The 17552-nt window shown below is 40.5% G+C and overlaps 2 protein-coding genes and 1 long non-coding RNA gene across 3 annotated transcripts in view; 1 reads left to right on the top strand and 2 right to left on the bottom strand.

Moving 5' to 3' along the window:
• Positions 1-15114, bottom strand: part of LOC143377896 (voltage-dependent anion-selective channel-like) — a 53943-nt gene extending 38829 nt beyond the window's left edge. The window contains exon 1 of the mRNA XM_076829713.1: positions 14913-15114. The gene's annotated coding sequence lies outside the window, so the exon portion shown is untranslated. The remainder of the gene's footprint in view (positions 1-14912) is intronic.
• The window catches only part of LOC143377876 (uncharacterized), a 475856-nt gene that overhangs the window by 108811 nt on the left and 349493 nt on the right, over positions 1-17552 (top strand). The window lies entirely within an intron of this gene.
• LOC143377900 (uncharacterized) overlaps positions 1-17552 on the bottom strand; it is a 250616-nt gene that overhangs the window by 57684 nt on the left and 175380 nt on the right. The window lies entirely within an intron of this gene.

Here is a 17552-nt window from a genome sequence, read left to right as displayed (position 1 = left end):
AGGACGCATTTGCGAAGTTCTAAGACAAATTCCAGAAACGCTCAGCAACATTCATGGCAATAATGTAATGAATGCTCTTTTAGAACAGCTCTGTGTCAGTCTAATTTCCTCCCTTTCGATGTATCACTATGAAAGAATCACGTTCGCGAACTTTTAAGTTATTTACTGTATACATGTATGTACAAGATGAGTTATTAAATTAGAATATTACTACAATGTATCCTGTTTGAATTAAAAGGCAAAAGAAATCGTGGAAAATATTATTTTGATGGCTTCAAAGGAACAACGCATCGAAGCTCTAAAGATCATTTTTTAAATATTGTTATATACTATTTAAATATTATAGTGTTTATTCTACTTTAGGGAATCCCTAACTAAAGTAATACAATGGTATTATATTTATGTACTGGGAAAGTATTAATTAATTACGTAGAACAACATACTTTTATCCAATGTTGGGTATTAACTATGTAGATAAAAAGGTTGCCTAATGAAGAATCGAGCGGAAGACAATTTTGGGTGCGGGATAGTTGTCTTTTGATTAACCAAACACAACTGTAAAAAAATTTTGGAAAAATATTCATGTCTGCAGGTTCTTTTTTCTCCTAAAAATAATCATACAATCATATAATCATTTTTAGGAGAAAAAGGAACCTGCAGACATGAATATTTGTCCAAAAAATTTTTACAGTTGCGTTTGGTTAATCAAAAGACAACTATCCCGCATCCAGGCCAACTGAAAATTCAAATTTAAATTTTCGCCTATATGTATAGTATTGCTCCGTCCTAATAAACCCTTTTTCTCATTGGTAACGCAAAGTTTAGTTAACCCTCCGAGGCCACAGTATCAGTGTCACCCGATTCAGACACACATGGGTTAGCGTAACCCACAGCGCCTTTTTGCCTATATCTCTGGATGTTCGGCACCGTTTTTAATGTTTTTTCGTTTGATCGGTTTGTAAGACAAAAAGGAAAAAGAATATATATAGCGCAGTTAGTCGTAAATCGTTTGGTACTCGAGATATCTTGCAAATAAAGAGTTAGTGAAAGTTCTGAAAAATTTGTTTTTTATCATTTAATCACAGTTTTTTTAGAAAAAGATACGAGGGTTTAATTATACAGCAATCAAAAGGTGTCGAATCATACTTTGATGGAAAAAATGCCTTATCGTGATTGGTTAAAAAAATATGATTATTTGGCGAGGTGAAGTTGAGTAATCTTTTACTTATACCAAACAAATGTTCAGTGTTAAAAATCGTCTTTTTCGTTGAAATAAGGATATAAACTGCTACTGGCATCAAGTACACAGTATTAGAAGTAATTTCATTGATGCTTCGAAAATTTAAAATGGCGAATCAAAAATGGTGGTCACGGAGGACTGAAATATAGTAAATCTCGGAAAGAAATGCAAATGCATGTATTTAATGAAAATTGGGTGTACAAATGTCAAATAATACTACGAAATGAAAGAATAATTTCTTCCATGAGTATAGTAAACTTGACAAAATGTACGACATTATTTATTTACATATATCTTTCAAAAAACTTATATTTCACTTTTGGTAACTCACAAATACTGTACATACAATAAATCGCCGAAGAAAAAAAATATTCACTACTATATTTACTTTCATGTTTAATGGATTCCCTAACGATTTAGGCACACTGGGTGAACGTAACCCGAGGACTACCTTTGCAATGATTTTACTCGGCTGCTTTAGGCATATTAGCGATCCTGTGTGAGGGGATTTGTAGAAGAGATATCAAACTTTTTTCCCCCAAAGCCATAACTCTTCACACTTTACCTTTCTGAAATGACAGGTGCTTTCCGGACGGACTGGGTTAGCTTAGCCCAGTGTTAACAGTCTCTGAGGGTTAAAAATATGCGTGACACTTTTTCAAACGATTTCGAACGACGGACACGACGAACATAATTTTTATCTTCAAAATCTAATTTTCTTCAAGTTCTGCTACAAGTGAATCACCCTTTATTGCTCTGCGGTAGCATAACTTTGTTTGTAAACGACGACTACTTTATAGTAGAGATCCGGTCAGCAATGACGCTATATATTACTTGGCAGGATTGACACAGAGGGGGGCATTAATGTTTGACAGTGGCGTTTCTGGACCAGTTCCAAAAATTCTGCTACGCACGTTTTCCGCGTTTCCAGTTTAATTCGAGAGCTGACTTCTTTGTTTTTGAAGGGCCATGTGTGCATTTTGTCACAATAATATGCGATGAACACACAGCTAATAAGATTTAGTAGGAGATATTTCTCATTGCAATTTTATGGACTATCGTTGCCTCCATTTGCTCTGGCAAAAAACTTTTTTTTAACCCTTTCGGGGAAAAAGTGAACAGATTGCGCGTGGACAGTCTTCGGCGTTCGAGCAGTGATGCCAGAACGGTGGGTTTTGTCCCACGGCCGCTACCACCACTCCACGACCAAGCGTACCCCCTCCTAGCGTCCGTATCGCACCACACAAGCATACCCGTCCCTCCATCCGTGTGCCGTACGCGCTGCCTGGCCACCGCTCTCCGGCGAGAATTCGTTTTCCCGACATCGAAGCGCTTGGTGCGTAAGCGAAAAATCAAGACTTCAAATCCCGGTGCGGATATTACTTTTTTTTTTTAATTATTCACTAATTTCTCTTTCTATATTCTCAGCAGACTAAAGGCTTAAAAACTATTAATTTACTAAGCATTTTCGAAGCTTGATTTGCTGCTAAAGTGCGATCCTCTTTTGGCTTGTATCGCACCACTCCAAGCGTAAGTACCCTACCTTCTGTCAGTGTGCCGTACGAGCGACAGCTAAAACATCTTGAAACGTTTCCTGTCTGTCGCAAGGGAATAGGGCAGTGTCCGATTTGAAAATCGTCAACTCTTTTAGTAAAATATCGTCGTGGGGAAGACGAGCCTTAATTTCATTGCTTACAGTAATATAAGATCGTAAGCAATTTTCGCGGAAGGAGGAAACTTCAACTTCTGTCATTCCCTTGCTTGTCGCATCTTCTAGGAATTCCTCACACTGAGGGCCTAGATCAACTTGAGCCAGGGGAAGTTGATTTTGTTTAAAAGACAAATCTATTAACTTGATATAATTAAAATTCTGTACCAGAAGGGGTTTTAAAAATTATAAATGACATTATTGCGACAGGTACGAGACCAGTCGATATTGTTTTCAAACCTCATTACAGTAATCCCGGGTGCGAGTGGTAAGCCGACCGTAATAGCGGAGCGGGCGGCTCGCTTACCTGAAACGGAAATCACGGATTCTGTAACTGCTCATTGTGACGTAAATTTTAAGGAGTCCATCCTAGAACGGCGCTTATTTTGTAAGTAGCATTTCAAGGGATTATTTCTGTTCATGTATACAAAACGCAGAAGACCAACATCATACATTAGCCTGCTGCGAAAATTCTTTGTAAATTAACAGTTTTCAAGTTTTTATTCTACTGAGAATATAGAAAGAGAAGTTAGAAAATAATTAATGAAAAAAGTAGAATCTTCGCATTGAGGTTCAAACCTCGATGAAATGAATTCTCGGCGGAGAGTGGTGCGATACAAGCCAAAAGAGGATCGCACTTTAGCAGCAAATCAAGCTTCGAAAATGCTTAGTAAATTAATAGTTTTTAAGCCTTTAGTCTGCTGAGAATATAGAAAGAGAAATTAGTGAATAATTAAAAAAAAAAAGTAATATCCGCACCGGGATTTGAAGTCTTGATTTTTCTCTTGCGCGCCAAGCGCTTCGATGTCGGGAAAACGAATTCTCGCCGGAGAGCGGTGGCCAGGCAGCGCGTACGGCACACGGATGGAGGGACGGGTATGCTTGTGTGGTGCGATACGGACGCTAGGAGGGGGTACGCTTGGTCGTGGAGTGGTGGTAGCGACCGTGGGACAAAACCCACCGTTCTGGCATCACTGCCTTGCCATGCTTTTAGAAGAAAAGGGACTTTTCTTTAAAACAAGATATTTATACAATCTGCATAATCGTATTTTCACTTGTTTAATGACACTCAGTTAACAATTATCCGCAGTAAGTGAAGCTACAATCGCCCAACAATAGCTCTAGAGTTCGAACTGAAAGTCTTATAACCATTATACTTTGTATTATTATTACTATTGTATTACTATGGATCACGAAACGTCATTGAGTGTCGAAGAGATTGAGAATATAAAAGAGTTTTCTCGAGAGCGACTATAGTCGCCCGGTATATGTATAGTGCCTCTACGAGCTACAGTGACTTAGGTGTGAGGTCACTCAGTGGGGCCTTAATCGATACCCTGCTGGGTACGGGCCGCCAAACGTGCCCCCTACTCCCTCTTGCAGGACTGTGTTTAGGGAAGACCAGGACAAAACCGGGGTCCTAAAAGGTAAAATCTCCAAAATTACCTGAAGCATGCAGTGAAATTTAATTTAAAATAAGTTGTTAATATAAAATAATTTATATTACAACTGTTCTAATGCTGTACATATACCTTACTACAATGGATTTGTATTTAATATGTGCTGACAATGAGACAAGCTTTAATAGCCAGTAGCAAAGCTTAATTGATGTCCTTTAATAATGATAATCAATTTCTTTTTTATTTTATTAAAATCGAAATTGTAACGCTTAATCTTTAGGGCCCCGGTTTTGTCCTGGTCTTCCCTAAACACAGTCCTGCAAGAGGTCACGTTTAGCGGCCCATACCCAGCAGGATATCGGTTAAGACCCCGCGGAGTGGCCTCACACCTAAGTCACTATAGCTCGTAGAGGCACTACACATGGGCCTTGTAGCGGGCGACTATAGTCGCCCGTCGTATGTACGTCGCGTTTTGTGCAGGGCGACTGTAGTCGCCCGTACTAGCGAAAGGGTTAAAAAGATCGCGTTATATCATCTAAAACAGGAAACGAATGCCTTGGGTAATTATTTACTTTAGCGATTCCTCACCGATTTTTATGAAATTTGAATATGTTGTAAAACTCCACATTTTGAACAACTTATCCCTATACATGTTACCGCCGGTCGGCCTGAGCTTCCGAGATATTTGCGAAAAACTTCTGTTGATTTATTCCAACACAACACATTCCACTTTCCAACTTGTTCCGGATATTAGTATAGGTGGGGGTGAGATCAGTAGGGGCGCGCGCCCGTCCGCGGGCGCGGAAAAAACGTGGTAGCAAATCGATGTAAGTTTAGAGATTTGAACCAGAATCTTGCGGATGCCCGTCAACCCCGATCCTGTTTGACGGTGCCGGCGCCGCCGGATATTAGGATGCTTCTGTTTCTAAAACATAATTTTTTGCTAGGAAGAGGGTACTTTCGAGAGTACCTATTGCATGTGTGGGGGCTCCCGTCAACACCCCGACTCACATCGGTTCACCACCATGCTTACGCGCCCCCCGCACTGATCTAGCCCCAACCAATACTAATATCCAGAACAAATTGGAAAGTGGAATGATTTGTGTCGGAATAAGTAAACAGAAATGCTAAAAGGTTTTTATTAATATCTCGGAAACTAATAAATTCCCGAAGCAACAATTCTAGATTTAGGGTCCACACGCGTCCCCACCCCTCCCCTCAAACAATATGTCGATCGGCCACTGGGGGCATTCGGAAGTACAGCCGAGAAGTCACCTGACCACAAATGCAGGCGGATTTCGAAAACCATTCCTCATTGGGTTCTACGCTAGTAACTTTCCGGAAATTGTCGAACGTAATATAAGATTTGCTTAAGCATTTGCTTGGCTAAGCAAGCCTTAAGCACCATCTTCTTTAGCAAGCAAATCTTAAGTTCGGACTGAAAATACATGAAGTCTTAAGCTCGTCTTATTCGAATAAGGCGAACTTTGTTAAGACATGCTTAAGCTCATGCTTAAGCAACGACTGATAATACCACTCAATGATTAAATATTCCATTGCCAGACAAATTTCTTATCCGAGCAACTCCCTATCAGCCCAGGCAATAGGCTGGGCTAATGGATTGAGTCCTGTTTCTGACTTAACATATCAGTTATGGATTTACCGCGATGATACGACTGTATCGGCGAAAAACACGCCCCCCTCCACTACTCCACACTCCATTGTTAGTTCGTAAACATCGAACCTTCCCCGATATCACAACTTTAGTCCTCAACGTCAGTTTAAGTTTAATTCTCGTACGACGCGAAGCACTCGCGAAAACATTAAAATTGTAGTAAATATTCGACTAATTCAAACTTTTCTGTTAACATCCGTATGAAATATCACGTTGAGAATTAGTTCTGGTGTTCCTGCTACGGCGACGAACACAAGACTGCAGCGCGTGAGGAACTTAAGTGTTGCGATCGAATTCTTTGGTTGAAAAAAACATTTAGGGAAAATAAATTCTTTATGGCGAATAAAAAGTCAACTGTTTAATTGTTAACCGTGGAAGTGAGTTACACTAGCAAACGTATGTTAGAACTAATCGGGAAAGGGGAACAAAAACAGTCCTTAAAAGAAGGGACATCCGCTTCATAGAAGACCAAGGGACAAGCAGATGCAAAGACGAACCAAGCCTTGAAGCACCAATGGAAAAACCAACCACAAAAACAACGGACACAGAGAGCTCAGCAGAGGAGAGTTCATCAGAGGAAGACGTCAGCGAAGACCACCCTCAAAAAGTAGAACCAGAAGAAGAATCACCGATTAGCACTGAAACCCCGAAGACCAGCCGAGTACCCGGTCGTTCCAAACTGGAGAAGACGGGAAAGCCAGGCAGGCCATGAAAATTATAGCAAACCAAACAGACGCAATGAAAGCAGAATATGACACTTTGATGGAGAACAGCACGTGGATCTTGGTGATTAGACCCGAGAATAAAAAAGTATTAAAGAATAAATGGGTGTTTAAGGTTAAGGAGCATCAGGATGGCTCCATCCAAAAATATAAAGCCAGACTAGTTGCTAGAGGCGATGAGCAACGTGAAGGGATAGCCTTCAATGAAGTCTTCGCACCAGTTGTGCGGTTGGAGAACATCCGTACACTCTTGGGAGTCAACGCTTTGAAAGGAATGCATAACCATTAAATGGATGTCATAACTGCGTATGTACAAGGCGATTTGCGAGACGAGTTATATATGGAGCAGCCTGGACAGTTTGTCAAACAGGGTGCGGAAGAGGAAGTATGTAAGTTAAATAAACCTTTATACGGCTTAAACCAGGCCGGACGCGAGTGGTATCGTAAATTAGACAATTACTTAACTAGTATTAAATTTAAAAAAAAACAGCCCAGAATCCTCGTATATATACCGAACCGAAAACGGGAAATGATATGTAACACGTCCATCCTCCGACTTATATTATCTGTGAAAACACCAAACTCAGGAAAGTCCCGGAATCCGTTTGCACACGGCACGGTGCCCCGCCACCGCCTCAAGGCAGGTGCGTGGGAAACTACAACCACATTTTTTAATAAAGCATCAGTCCTTTTCTAGAACTCTCAATGAGCAGCACATTATTTCGCCCATCACCTCCGATTCTTCGCAGTTACGACTCAGAACCGAAGGCCAGGGAATCGATTTGCGTACGGGAGTGCTCGCTGCGATCGACGTGAACGTTCAAACGTATAAACATTTTATAGTTTTTGCGACGACACCGATTACCGTCACAGATACTATAGTAGTAGTATACTTCGACGATTTGTTAATAGCGTCCGCGGATTTAGAAAACGTAATTAAGTTAAAAGAAACGTTAAAGCAAAAATTTAAAATGAAGGACTTAGGAAATGTTAGGGACATTTCGGGAATACACTTAGAAAGAAAAGGGGATACAGGGAGTATTTAAATAAAGCAAAAGAAATATATTCAAGATCATTTAAAAAGATACCACGTGGAAAACTGTAATCCCACAAATATGCCCCTAGAGAAAAATCTAAACGTTCTGCAATTACTGTCGGAAACCAAAGATAATGTTAACGAAATGTTAGACAAGCCATATAGGGAACTAAGTAGGCAGTTTGAATTATTTAGCAAACGCAACCAGGCCGGACATAGCTTTTGCAGCCAACTTCTTGAGCCGTTTCTGTGCGAATCCGTCCTTAACTCATTGGAAGATGGCAAAGCGAGTACTAAAGTATCTAACAGGAACAATAGAATATAGTATAAAGTACAAAAATGGGGAAAATAGTTTTAGACGCCGATTGGGCAAGCGATACAAGCGATAGGAAGTCATGTACAGAATCCTTTGTATATATAGCGGGCGGTCCGATCAGTTGTTGTAGCAAGAAACAAAAATCCGTCGCGTTCTCCACCATGGAGGCGGAGTACATGGCTCTTTCGCATGCTGCGAACGAAGTAGACTATGTAAGAAAATTGTTAAAACATATGAAAATCACTAACCTAATAAAAAATGCGACAGAAACACACTGTGACAATCAGAGTGCGATACAGTTATGTAAGAACAGCGTGTACCATACAGGGTGTCCCAAAAATGTCGAAGTTCCTTCAGAGGGGTGACTCAGGGGGTGATTTGAAACAACTTTTTCCTTAGCGAAAATATTGTCCGAAGCTTCGTTAACGAGATATTAACAAAACCCCCCGACCAATCAGAGCGCGCGCCTTCCGCCCGAGCTCCCGTTGTAGCGTTGGCTACGCGGCAGGCGGCTGCGCTTGTACTACGAAGGTATGAACAAGCAAGACGGCATGCATCGAAGGAAACCGCGTTACACAGTTTTTCTTTAAAGCAGAATCTTAAATAATAATTGTTTGAAGTGAGAAGACAAGAAATACGTAAATTTCGTTTTGAAATAAGGCATAAACGAAAAGGTAATGTAACAGAAAATGTACGACAAGTGATCGTAATTCGTTGTTGAGGTAAAAATCCGTAGTTTAATTACGGCCAACATAACTAAATTTAAAAAATAATATTAGATGTATGAATAAATTTTTTCCGACTGAATTTACATAATCAGTACAAAGCTACCGAATTTCTATCGCGGTGATATTCGTAAGCTGCCAGAAAAATGGCAAAAGGTAATTAACAATAATGGAAATTATTTCGATTGAGTTGTTTTCATATTTTTTAAATCAAATTATTTTGAACCCTAAAATCGAACAGAATTTATTTTTACACCTAATAATCACCAATAAATTAAATAAAACTCACCCTTTCGGACGTTCCTTTCCTTCCATTCCTTCGTTTTCGGAAACCTGTGTCACTAAAGTCCATTTCATATATATTGGCCGGTGAGTTCGGTTTCGCGAGCAGCGCGCGAGGAGAAATCAACCACCACCATCTGACGATCGTGGATTTGTCAGTTGGAGTTACGTGGCCCCCAAAGGGTATCGTGAACGCAGCTCGGCTCCGCCTGTAACGTAGCTGTGTGGCTGTTGCTTATTCTTAACTTAATAGTTATGTGCTTTACGAAGTTATGCGTAGACCAATACGAGATGAAGGTATCGAGAAAGAATCAATGTTCTGACCAATAAAGCTCCTGAATTTTTCCGGAGCTAACGCACACCTATTCTGATGTGTGTATTTCTACGCTGACAGCTCGGTTTGGCCTACACGTCAAGAGCTTGACGCTATCCCCACCACTTCTGACTCGCTCTTGCTCTGCGAAGGCGGGAGCGAGATGGAACAGGAGCGTGTCAGAGGGACCGCGATAGAAATTCGGTAGCTTTGTACTGATTATGTAAATTCAGTCGGAAAGAATTTATTCATACACCTAATATTATTTTTTAAATTTAGTTATGTTGGCCGTTATTAAACTACGGATTTTTACCTCAATAACGAATTACTATCACTTGTCGTACATTTTCTGTTACATTACCTTTTCGTTTATGCCTTATTTGAAAACGAAATTTACGTATTTCTTGTCTTCTCACTTCAAACAATTATTATTTAAGATTCTGCTTTAAAGAAAAACTGTGTAACGCGGTTTCCTTCGATGCATGCCGTCTTGCTTGTTCGTACGTTCGTAGAACAAGCGCAGCCGCCTACCGCGTATCCAACGCTACCGCGGGAGCTCGGGCTGAAGCCGCGCCCTCTGATTGGTCGGGGTTTTTTTGTTAATATCTTGTTCACGAAGCTTCGGACAATATTTTCATTTAGGAAAAAGTTGTTTCAAATCACCCCCTGAGTCACCCCTTTGAAGGAACTTCGACATTTTTGGGACACCCTGTATAGATATTAGACATCATTTTTCCCGAGACGCGCAGGAAAGATGCATTATAGACGTAAAATACCTAAGTACAAATATGATGGTAGCCGATATACTAACAAAAGCGTTACCTAGATGTAAACACGAAATATGTGTTCAATTAATGAATATGAATTAGATTTATTACCGACACATTGTTATGGGGGAGTATTAGATATGTACAAGCGCACTTTCCCATCTACGTATCAATCGTGTCTTTCATGACGAGCGGTAGCGACATTTTAGCCACCGCGAGCAAAACCGTAAGCGTGAGTGCTTAGCATACCTTTATACAGCAAGGACCTTTTCCATAAGTGTATAAACAACCATAAGCAATTATACTGAAATCAATTTGTTCACACGTCTTTCATTTAATAAACCTACAGTAAACAATATCTAAACAAATTTATCTTTTAAAAATAAAATAATTTTGATAACAATATTCTCCAAACAACTCATGCAAAGTGATATATGCATTCGATGAAATATTCAAGACATTTCTTGATATTTAAACATTTCAATTTTTAGGGATGAAACTGAATTGTTTTGACACCTAATATACCTATATACTTGTAACAAATTGAACTTAACATGCTAAAAAAAGGGAAGACTTTCACTTCCGGTGTGACAGAGGATAGCAGTGTGAGTGAGTGGAGTGAAAGGAATAGACATAGAAGATGGAAAAGGGGGAGTTGGGAGTGACGAGAGTGGAGCAGGGGAAAGGTCCGAGAGACGGAAGGGAAAGGAGAGAAAGGGTGAGGAAAAAGAAGGTAGGAGTGAGAGGAAAACAGGTGGTAGAGACGAAGATTGAGGTTAGGACAAGGCGGGAAAGGAACGAGCGAGAGACGGTAAGACTGTAGAGGGGACGAGGAAGAAAGAGTAGAAGAAAGAGGACGGTGGTGACACCGTGCGATAGGGAGAGGTAGCGGAGTGATAACGGAGCAGTAGGTAAAGGAGGGAATAAAGAAAGAGAAAAGAGGTAGAAGGGAAAGTGAAAGAGAGGAATAAAGAATGGAAGGTAAAGAGGGGCAAAAGGGAGAGGTAATGTTGAATGAAAAGGTAGCAGCAGAGAAGTTATGGGAGGAAAATGGAGAGGAGGTTAAAAAGAAGGGTAGGAAAAAACGAATGCGGAGAAGCTGACAAGAGAAATGGCCGCAAGTGGAGGATGCTTAATAGAAATCACAGAGATGTGGAAGAGGAAGAGGGAGAAAGAAGAAGAAAGGCAAGAGGAAGGGAGAGAGGGAGAAGAGGCATTCCTAAAGAGCAGAAAGGTGCAGAGATCACCAGAGGAGAAAAGAGCAGGGGGAGGTGAAGGTGTGGAGGGATTGATAAGGGAAATGAAAGAAGAGGTAAGGAAAGATTTAAAGGAAGTAAATCAGCAAGGGAGGGAGGTAAAGGAAGATATGGCAAAGTTAAGAGGGAAGATGGAAGAGTGGGAGGAAAAATGGAGAAGAGAAAATGAGGAAATGGGGAATAGAATGAAAAGGGTGGAAAAAGGCTAGAGGAAGTGGAGAGAGAGGAGGAAAAGGTAAATGAGATAGAGGAGAGTTTAAGGAATATGGAACAGAGGAGGGAAATGGATGAGGGAAACGGAGGGAATGGAAGGGGAGAAGACAGGATGGGTAAGAGGGCAGGAGGGGAAGAGTGGGAAACAAGGGTAAAGAAGATGGAAAGAAAACTTGAAATGAAGGAGAGAGAAGAGAAAAGGAAAAACATAATAATAAAAGGGGTAGGTAGGGAGGGAACGGCGATGATGAGGGCAAAGGCAGTGCTGGAGGTGGTAGGTGTAGAGGGGAGAATAGAGGGAGTGAATGAGCTGGGGGAAGAGGGAAACAGAGGAAGGAGGTGATGGTCGAGGTGAGGATGCAGAGTGTGGAAGTTAAAAGAGAAATAATGAGGAACAAAGGAAAGCTAAGGGGGAGAAAGGAGAGGATAGGAGACGACTTAACTTGGAAGGAAAGAAAGATGGAGCGGCGGATAAGGGGGATAGGAGAGGAGGAGGGAAGGAAAGGAAAAAGAGTGAGAGTAAGCTACGGGCGGATAGAGATAGATGGGGAAATGTGGGTTTGGCGCCGGAGGGAGAGGGGAAGGGCAGAGGGGGGAACAAGGGAGGGGGAAAGGAGGTAGGAGAGGTAAAAAGGAGGCACGGAAGAGAAGGGACAAAAAACTAAGCGGGGAGAGGGAGGAAGAGGGAAGGAAAGAACAAGGGGGGGGGGAGAGAAAAGCTAGAGCAGGGGTGCACACTAAGTCTGCCCTAGGGCAGTCGGTGAGCCCTCGAGCTGGACCGTGGTATGCTCATCCCCACTCCTCGGTATGTCTCGTGGTGGGGAACTCTATGACTGCAAAGGCCGTATGCCTGTTACAACTACGAGCATACTCGCGATAGATATACAAGACCTAACGAAAACGTACAAAATTTTATATTATATTCAGAAAGTTAATTTTAACAAATTCACATACGTAAATTTGAGTATTTGGATTTGAAGATATCTAATAACATATATGTGATATATACATATACAGTGGGCCACAAAAATATTCGGATACTTATAAAGTTGGTCCAATATTAGATCCATACGTGAATATACATATATTTCTATGTATAATTTGTTAATATTTATTAATCGTGGATTCATTTTTCTTCAATTTGAAACCTTGAGTACAGAGATTGGAATTATAATACTCAATACATTTCTTTTAAAAATTCCCCAAAGTGTGCCTTACTTTCGGAGCGTCAAACTCAGGAAACCCCTGCGGCAGCCTGTGACGCTCCGCTCCCACTACTCCAACCGCTCCCCACTCCGTTGGCGGACTCGCTTGTTCTTCAATGAGCCCGGAGCTCAAGCTCGAGCTCGGCTCGAGCTCGAATGTGCGCTCGCGCTCGGAATTGGGGGTCCTGTGCACCCCTGAGCTAGAGGATAGGATTTTGGAATGTAGCAGGAGTGACAAATTAGGATGAAGAATTTTGGAAGGGGATAGGGGAATTGGAGGTAATTGTTTTGTTGGAGACGTGGATAGCGGAAAAAGGATGGAGCAGGGTCAGGCACAGGTTACCGACGGGCTACAAATGGAGGACACAATGGGCAAGTAGAGAGAATAGGAAAGGGAGGGCGATGGGAGGCATGATGATAGGAGTGAGGGAGGAGATGATAGGAAGGCAGGAACGAGGGCATGGAGAAGAGGAAGGGATAATGATGGAAAGAGTAAAGGCAGGGGAGGATGAATGGACGGTGGTGGCAGTATATGTGAGCGGGGATATGGAGAAGAAGTTGGAAAATATTAGAGGATGAATGGAGGGACAAAGGGAGGAAGGTTGTGGTAGTAGGGGGAGATTTTAACGCGAGAACAGGCAAGCAAGGTGCTAGGATACAGGGAGAGGCGGAGGAAGAAGAGGGAGGGGGAAGGAAGTCGAAAGATAGTTAATAAAGGATGGAAGAAAGTTAATAAAGATATTGGAGGAAAAGGGATGGGAATTTTGAATGGGAACATAGAAGGGGATGAAGAGGAGGAATACACATACACGGGGGGAAGGGGGGAAACGGTAATAGACTATGTGTTGGGGGATGAGAGAACGAGGAGAGGGGTAGAAAAGATGCAGGTAGGGGATAGAGTGGAATCAGATCACCACCCGTTCGTGGTGACAGAGAAGGAGGGAGGGGTGGGGAGGAGAAGAAGGAAAGTGAGTGGAAAGAAAAGTAGGAAAGGGAAAATGGTTGGAGCGAATGAAGGAAGAGTTTGAGAAAGGGATGGAAGGGGCGAACATAGAGGGGGGGGGAATTCAGGAGGAAATGAGCAAGGTGGTGGCAAGGATAAAGGAGGAGATGCGGAAGGCGGAGGAGACAGGGGGAGGGATACGCGACGAAGGGGGGAAGGGTGGTGGGACAGAGAATGTAGGGAGAAGAAGGAGGTGAAAGGGAGTTGAGAAAGTGGATAGGAAATAAGAGTAGGAGGGAGGACAACAAATAGAGTGAAGGTGGAAGGGGAAATAGGGGAGAGTTTCTGGACAGCGAAAGGACTGAGGCAAGGGTGTCCGTTAAGCGAGAGGACAGAGCGAGAGCGGCGAGAGAGCGGAAATAGAATAAAATAGGATAAGAATAAGAGCAAGGATAGAGAATAAGGATAGGCTAAGAAAATGTAAAGAGAAGAGAAGGAAAGGAGAAAGGAGATTGTAAAGGAGGATGTAACCCTGAGGGGAATCATTAAATCATGTACATACATACATACATACATGCTAAAAAATGGTAATATTTTGAAATTCGTTGGACGCGAACGAGTCCTATCCGAAACTCAGAGTGAAAGTAAAATTTCAATCACGAGTTTCAAAGAACAAGTGGTGAATTCATTTTGTGATTCATATGTAAAGTGACCAGATATTTTCTGTTCCAATGCGGGACAAGCAAGCAAGCAAGCAAGCAAAAAAAAAAAGTTAACAGATGCGTGAGGAGATCTTCTTCGTAGTTTATTAAAGCATTTACAATATATTTAAAAATACATACTTGTGATTATAAGATGATACATTGAAACGAAATTAAATTTTTTTTTTCACACCAAAAAAAGTAGAGGAAACAGTAACTTTATGCCAATGCGAAAATGTAAAAGGTTACATGTCCAATCCGGGACACTTTGCGGGACACTTTTCAGTGCGGGACAAAGGGCTCAAATGCGGGACGTCTGGTCACTTTATTGATATGGCGGAACACTCCTAAAATCATGATCACTTCCTCCCGTTCAATTCTGAATAATGTAAGTATTATAAACGACTAACAGATAGAGCAAAGTGCGTTGACTTTCTCTTTGGCGCATGTGGCCCCAATGTTGAAGCCCTTGTCAGCTGTCTCTGGATTGTAACTCAATTCACATTTTAAACCAACGTCTGGTATCGGGATTCCAAAGAGATTGTACCCCACCGTAACGGTGCCATTTGTCGACCATTTTTCCAAAAAACTCCCGTAGTCCTGCGTTTTGTACTCTGCGTCTGCGGCGCCGGTTAACTGTTGGCACGGTAGAAACGAATAATTACTTTGAAATAGATTGACCGGTCAAAGGGGGCTGGCGAGTTAACTTGTCACTTGAGAACGCTTTCGGTTTGGACGAAACGAGTTAACTCTTCAACAGGACTTAACCCGACGCTGGTGAGGTGGTAAATGTAACAAAATTGGTAAGGTGGGGTCCCACAAACCCACCCAAATAATGTATGTGCCTATGTGGGGAAGCTACACCGAGGCACAACTGACTACCACGCGTTGTTAAAAAATTATAGTCAATATAAATATCGTTGGGTCTGTGACACTTCATCTTACTAACGCCGGGTTAATCACGCCCGTGCAGAAGGATAATTAATAATTACGACTGATATGTAATTGTTCATTCAACTACGAATTACTTTCTGCAATCGTTAATTTCGACTGACTTGAATTCCAATTGTAATTGCCACATGTAATTGCAGGACAATTTTATTACAATTACATAGTCGTTAATTGTAATTGTGGAGGAGAATTACAATTGTAATTCTCCCAAACAATTACAATTACAATTGTGATTCTGCAAGACATTTATAATTACATAGCTTGTAATTGTAATTCCGCACAGCAATTAACAGCTACATAATTACAATTATTATCCTGTATAATTACAAGTAACGACTATGTAATTGTGGTTTCTTTGCGTCATCAATTGTAATAATTGTAATTGAAGAGTCGGATGCAATAAGAGGACTAGCGCTCGAAAATGGAAAAAATTATTGTCAAAATTCTAAGAAAGATTGGAAAATTAAATTTTGTTAAACTGAATTTTAAAAAATATAGCGTTGTAAAGCTCGTCACGACACACATTTGCTCTATTTACAGTTTGTTCATCCCATCATTACTATTCGAGCTAAAAATTATAAACAAAAAAATTTTCGTCGTCCAAAATCATTATTTCTTTAAACATAAATTGCGATAACTTGAGGAAATATTAACGGATCGTTATGAAACTTAAAACATAACTTCAGAAAACTCTAGCGAAGCCGCAAAATGTATGCACGAAATCCTTATGTTAACAAATGTAATAATATTTAATTAAAAAGTAATACTGGACATAACCCATGTTTTTCAACGTTCGCCGTTAAAAAGTATCGTGGCAATTTTGAGGTACATATAACTTGCAGTGACCAAGTTTTTCCTTAATATACAAGAAAGATTTTCACCAATTTTCACACTGATTAATAAATAATTGCAGAAGATGTGACGATATATATAAATCTCGCGCGGCACCAACAGTCAACGCGAGTGCTAAGACTGCTAAGTAGCGCATTATACGCGGCCGGTGACGCGCGAGTTTCATAACGATCCGTTAATATTTACTCAAGTAATCGCAATTTATGTTGGAGGAATGTTTCTGTTCGAGAAATGATTTGATTAACAGGTTGATTATTTCGTATTGAAACTTGACCCTTTGCGCTTCAAGTTCTTGTTGCTATCGTTTGATTCTATTTTTATAACACCTAAAAATAGATTTTCAACTAATGTAGTATTATTAGTTTTATTACAAAAGAGAACTGTGGTAACTGTTATTGTATGCCTATCAGTCGTCATTCGAATTGCTGAACTAAATAAAGTAGTAACAAAAAGTATTGATTCTCTAGTGCAAAGGGTTAAATGCCTTCCTATATTTTCTTCCCAACATCTTTATTTTTTTCATATTAGTGTTCCGAAGATATCAAATATTGTTGAAGCTAGTATTTCATTATCTAAATCATTTATAATCTTGTATTACATTTATTTATTTTTATTTTGTCAGTAGAGTTAAGATGGTATGTGTGCTTTGTCTTCATCTTCCGCTTCTGCTGTTCTGTTCTGTTCTGTTCAAGTCGATGTACTTATTCAACGTGACTGTATTAAAGCATATTATTTTATCTAATGCAAAGAGTTATTTATCGATTATAATTATGGCAAACTCTATCAAATATTATTATAGATGTGTAGTTTTCTTATTGCGCCTTAAATTTGCATAAATACAGGGTGTTAACGAATATATTCACGTGTTTTATCCCAAAGGGGTGCTATGGGCGCATATATGTATGCGTTGGTTCAGTGCAGTGAAGCAAATTTTGATGGCATTTTCTTAATAATCTTAAATTACATCCTCCAGGGGCACAAAACACTACAAAATATGTTAATTCCTTTTTGAAAAATTGAAGAGAAAATACGTGTTTCATAAGGGGCCTCCAGACGCTGATACTTGTTTCGCTTCTGATGCTAAAACACGGAAACCGATCTACACGACGTAGCAACATGTATTATGAAACCTGTATCAACGTTTGGACTATACAAAAGGTTTTATTTCCTTGTTTGTCTAATGACATAGTGAAAACCATCGTTTAATGCGGACATATTAGGCAATTGTATATAATAGTATAGATTTA

The sequence above is a fragment of the Andrena cerasifolii genome, chromosome 16 (genome assembly GCF_050908995.1).
Source record: "Andrena cerasifolii isolate SP2316 chromosome 16, iyAndCera1_principal, whole genome shotgun sequence".
Lineage (NCBI taxonomy): Eukaryota > Metazoa > Arthropoda > Insecta > Hymenoptera > Andrenidae > Andrena > Andrena cerasifolii.
This window is presented reverse-complemented; position numbering and strand designations above follow the sequence as displayed.